The sequence below is a fragment of the Cavia porcellus genome, unplaced genomic scaffold (assembly GCF_034190915.1).
Source record: "Cavia porcellus strain 051 isolate PalLab524CR breed Dunkin Hartley unplaced genomic scaffold, mCavPor4.1 scaffold_6, whole genome shotgun sequence".
Taxonomy (NCBI): domain Eukaryota; kingdom Metazoa; phylum Chordata; class Mammalia; order Rodentia; family Caviidae; genus Cavia; species Cavia porcellus.
Window position 1 is genome coordinate 40,445,074 of NW_026947489.1, and position 5,668 is coordinate 40,450,741.

General features: G+C 39.9%; 1 pseudogene; it reads left to right on the forward strand.

Annotated features, from left to right (window-relative positions):
- The first annotated feature begins 4,989 nt into the window (after positions 1-4,989).
- On the forward strand, positions 4,990-5,460 carry LOC100731591 (low molecular weight phosphotyrosine protein phosphatase-like; annotated as a pseudogene).
- Positions 5,461-5,668: the final 208 nt, after the last annotated feature.

The window sequence follows — 5,668 nt, forward strand, 5'->3', positions numbered from 1 at the left end:
AAAATTAACAGTAAAACTTTAAAAACAGTAGCAATTCTGGAGTCAAATTCTTTGGATTAGATTTTAATCTAATTTGAATTCTCTGTGCCTTAATTTTCATATCTGTACAATGGTAGGGTTATTGTAGGGTTATAGTTTGGATCAAAAAATGTCTCCCAAAAGGTTCACATGTTTAGAGGTGGGGAATTTTGAAGGGTGATTAAATCTTGGGGTGCTAATCTCATCAATGTATTAAGCCACTAGTGAGCTGATGGCTGAATGTGCATGAGGAGGTGGGGTCTGTTTGGAGGAGACAGGGCTCTCTGGCTCTTCCCCTGCTCTCTGCTTCCTGGATGCCATGAGTTAAGCAGCTTCCCTTGCCACAGCCTTCTGCTATGATGTCTCTACCTTAGAGATGGCTAACCATGGACTGCATGGATCTGAAACCATGATCTGAAGTAGATCTCTCCTTCTGTAAGATGTTTTTTCTAGATACTTCATCATTAAAAGCTAATACAAGTAGTATAGAAACAAAGGAAATCTCCTCTCCACCTTCTGAAGGTTCACTGAATTAACTGACAATTGACAGATAAAATAGGAGAAAAGAGAAAGAAATATATTAACATCAAAGGAGGTAATTACAGGTATGTGCGTGTGATTTTTTGCTAGCTTGGTAGGCTTCAGCAGCTTCAGAACGTACAGATCCCTTTCCCATAGGGGAAAAGAGAATGGGGACTATTTCTAATTTTGATTGGTCATAAGTTATTATTAAAGAGAATGAATGGTCAGGGAGACAGAAGGTAGCTTCTAAAATGATCCTCTTTCAAATTTGAATACATCTGAGAGGCAGACATTTTTGAAAGTTTCTCCAGGTGGTTGGGCATGGAAGGCAACTCTGTGCCCTTGTATACTCTGGTCTTTATGGTCAAATTCTAGAGCTCACCTCTCCCTACACTTGAGGGCAAAAGCCAGTAATGTTGTTAGAAGCACTCTGTAAGTGTGTCAGCATGTGAAATCACCATCCGGGATTTTTTTCTGAGCCCCTTATTAATAATAATAATTGCTACTTCATAAGGTTACTGAGAATAGTAAGTGTTACATAGCAATAGGGAAACATAATTTACAATAATAAGAACCATTTAATTCATGGCCCAAAGTAGGATATTTCTGAGAGTAGAAAGGTATAAAGTGCTAACTTCTCAAAGGGATCGTTAAGATAACTCATTGAACATCAGAGCTAAATATATTGCTTCATTCCACAAGGAAGACCACTATGTTGATAGTCTTTGCAGTGTCTCAGAAGGAGGAGATCATATGTAAGATGTGCATAAAATTTGGAGAACCTGGTTTAAGTTCAGGCTTTCAGTGCAGAAGCCTGGGGGAATGACTGGAAAATTTGTGATATAATACATAAGAGGTATAATGGGAAAATATGGTGAATATTTAAATTACTCTCCAAATTTATTTAAAAAGACACCTTGCATTAATCCACACAATACTCTCTCGCTTCAGACACCTTTGCTCTAGTGTTCTTTCCACTTTCTGAAGCAGTTCTGGAAATCCTTTTTCGTGAGTGTCTTTAGTTGCAGTGTCATGACTGCCTTTACAGCCTAAACTGATGCAAAATGTTTCTCTTTGGTTGTCATTTTGACTTTGGGAAATTGCACAGTTCCAGGCCCAGTGCACAAGGTGGATGAGGACACCCTGGGATATTTTCACAAGCCTGCCTTCCTGCTGGATAACACCTAGCAGCAACACTCACTGTGTTTCTATCATACCTCTTATTAAAGACACTGACGAAAGGAAACTTCCAGAACTTATTCAGAAAGTGGCAAGGATGATGGGATAAATGTGTTTGAAGTGAGGGGGGAGTTAATAGCAATGTGTCTTACTGTATAATACATTTTAAAAAATTTGAATACTGATATATTTTGACCACCCCTTATGGTTTAGGCTTGGTAGATACAGACAAGAGAAGGTTTTGAAGCCAGCCCAGGGAGTAAACAGTCTTTTGATAAACCAGTAGAATGGTCTTCTATACAAAGAAGGGGGGATTAGCCTGATAAGGGTAGAGAACAGAAGTGTTCAGATAAGTGGAGTTTCAAGGAGTTCCTGAAGCAAACAATAGCGATACTGGCAACTTCCTGGGAAGGAGTTTCCTGGAATTCAAGTCATCTTAATAGAATCTGGTTTCCTAATCCAATTAAACTAGGCATAAACCAGGCTGGACAGTCATTCTACCCACACCAGCAGACACTACAGCCATACAACGTAGACATTACTGTCCGTCTTGTTGGAAAATTGTCACCCAATAAAACTTTACAAATGTCTTGGTAATAGGCTGATATTTATTTATTCCTATACACACCTAACATTGTTTTGCTATCGTGAATGATACCTTTAAAGTCGTGCTTCTCCTTGCTGAGATAATGGGTCGAAGTGCAGCTACTAACAAAATGTCTTGCTTTATCACTGGGACAAATGCCCAGCCACTTTGGCATTCCACCTTTCAAATAAAAACAACACACACACACACACACACACACACACACACACACACACACAATCCTGCTCCAATCCAGGCAGCAGAAACATTAAGATCACAGCTTCAGCCCTCAGCGATGCAGAAGTTGTAATCACCTGTATGGGGCGCGCTGATGACAACCTCAAGGTGGCTAAGGAAAAAATCTAACGCCCTGGAGAAGGCCACACCCCCGAGGAAGTGGAGGAATATTTGTTAAAGTGTAATTTACAGTTAGCAGCAGATACTGAGGAAGGCATTTGGCTCAGGGAAGCACATTAGCCATTCGCTGTATGAAACTGCACATTGGGCTACCGGCTGTCTCGCGGTTCACTGGGGAGGTCTGTAAGGAGTCTGCTCCATAGAATTGGCGCGCAAGAGGCTGAGCCTTGGGACACATGACATGGTGATAATTAAGTGTCTCAGTTGTAAAGAATGAAGAAATTTTCAAAAGCAGCTCAAAATCCTTGCTTTGTGGGTGGAGCCCACCCCTTTTCCTTTCTAAAGCCCTTTCTATTCATTTTACTTGATCTTCACAATTTTATGAAGTAAGCAAGAAAAAGGATATTATTGGCCTGGTATTATAGACCTGGAAACTGAGGTTCTGATGGTTTCAAGACTTGCAGCACTGGATAGTTGCCACCCCGGAGCACCAGGACCCAAATGCCTGACACTGGGCTGTGAGGCACTTGGCAGGTCCACAGTATCCCTTCAGTCTGTCGATCTGTTCTCAGTTACCCAAAGTCTCTCTGTAGTTTAGAAACTGAATATAAATGTCTGCCCAAGTAAGGTGAGACAGGACAAGAAATAAACCAAAAGACAGACTGAAATATAAACGTAATTTTTATACTAATATAACCAAGTGTTTTACCCATTTATTGTGAAGTCATAGGACGTACTGTATTATGGGATTCTGAGAATGGTGAATCTGCTACCAGAGGTGTGGTCATGAGTGAAGTTTTTGTTACTCTGCATTTTGATCACTAGTGCTATTCACTGAGCAGAAACTTGGCCTTCCAAAACCCGTGCACAAGAGCTCGGACTGCTGTTCACCTTTTTTTAAATTTATGGAATTGGGAAGAAGTCAAATAGTCACTGAACATTCTGCATTCCTGGGATGAGAAGGCAGTTATATCAGGTCTATTTTACTTTTATTAAATATGCCTTAGATAAAGTGGCTCCTTCATTTAATAACTATATTACTTCCAGTAGAAAATAGATTACATGGCTCTTCTGGGAAGACCTGGTGCCAGCAGCCGAATTAATTCAAATCTTTTTTCAAAAATTGTTAACATTCTTAAAGAAGAGTTGTGTTTTTTACCCTTAGGACATCAGGAGAAACCAGAAACCAAGAACACAGTAGCAACTCCCTTTCCTCTACACAGAGTGCAAGAGAGTGATGAGGGAGTCATTTGAATAATGTATTGGAACAGTTTGGATTAAGTTCATGTCACTCTTAGCAGGCAACAGCTATTCTTGTTTCAATTCTTCTGGGTGAGATTTTTTTTAAAGTCCCCCCTAAACATAGAAGGATATTTTGCTAATAACCTTTCTTAATTTCTTTATCTGATAATTTAAAGAATAGCTCTAAATGTAACTTACATTTTAAAAGCTATTTATTCTTTAAAAAGCGGGGAGGGGGGATCAAGGGATATGTTTAGTTAGACTTCTAGTTTTGGAGACAAATGGAGAGTAAGTTTTAAATCAGTTGATCTAGAAACTTAAGTTTATATTCATCAAGCGACATCAAATTAAGGGCACACATGATGGCACATGTCTGTAATCCCAGCACTTGGAAGTGTGAGGCACGAGATTGCCACAAATTTGAGGCCAGCCTGGACTACAAAAGAGAGACCTTGCCTAATAAAAAGGAAGAAATTTCAAGTTAAACTTCAGAACTTCATTACTTCAATCTATAAAGGGTTTTCATAAAGTTTTATTTAAGCAATCTTTCAGAAACTATCTGTTATTTCAAAAAAAATTTTGTTCGAGTACACACTTTTCCACTTTATTGCAATTGTCCTGTTTCTTTTAAATTTAAGTAAAGTTCAGTACTTTACTTGCATGTGGTAAGGCTTCCAAAGATACAGACCTAGGGAGAATCCTGATTGGTCCACTCTTGGTTGAGTTACATGCCTTAAACCAATCCAGATGGCAGATGAGTAGAGGAGGGTTCTAATAGGCCAAACCTATGTCATGGACCCATCCTCCCTTAGGGAGAGTCCAAATTTAGCATATTAGATGTTTCCTCACAGGAAAGAGGGTTTCTGCTGCAGGATGAGAGCCTGCAAAACAGTGGGAAAAACTGAAACAGCCATCCAGACCCAAATTTGAAAGGGTCCTCTTCGCATGGTAGTGGAGGCAAACTATTTTTTTAAGTTTCTGTTATGTGGAATTTTCAACTAAGACAGTGTATTTTGTATTCAGAACATAAATTACACCCATGAATGTAAATTTCCAAAAGTGTTACAGAGGGACTGCACAGGAATATGACTGAATGCAGGCCAAAGTCGGTGTTATTCGTGTGTCTGGGTAACATTTTCTGGTCATCACTGAAGAAGCAATTTCCATAAAACTGGTAACTGATCAAGACATTTCAGATGATTGGAGGATAGACAGTGCAGCCACATCCACATATGAAGTGGGAAACCCTCCTGACTATCGAGGGCAGAGCTGCATGAAGAAGAAGAGCATCCTCATGAATCAATGTTGCCCAGCAGGTCACCAAAAAGAACTTTGCAATGTTCAACTACATCTGTGTATGGATGAAAGCATTTTCAGGGATTTGAACAGAAAAAGTAATCAACTTAAAAACTGCTGAGCTAAAATTGAGCTGCTTGGGAGCTATGATCTGCAAAAACAGTTCATCATTGAAAATCCCTGTTATGGGAATGAGTCCAAGTGGAGGTGGCCAGGAGTGGGTCTGGTGTTGCAGAACTTTCCTGGAGAAAGCCAGCTAGAGCTGGCCAAGCCCCAGTGCTGGCCCACACTCATCCCACCCAGCTCTGCCTTCTTCTGTGCTCAAGCCCCAGGACCCACCTGTTTCTCCACGTGACTTAGCATTTCTTCTCTTAAAGACAATTGGAGGTACAGATCTTCTGTATTTGCAGAAGAATAAATATGCTTGATTTGGCATTTAAGGAGTACAGTAAATTTTCATACACTAGT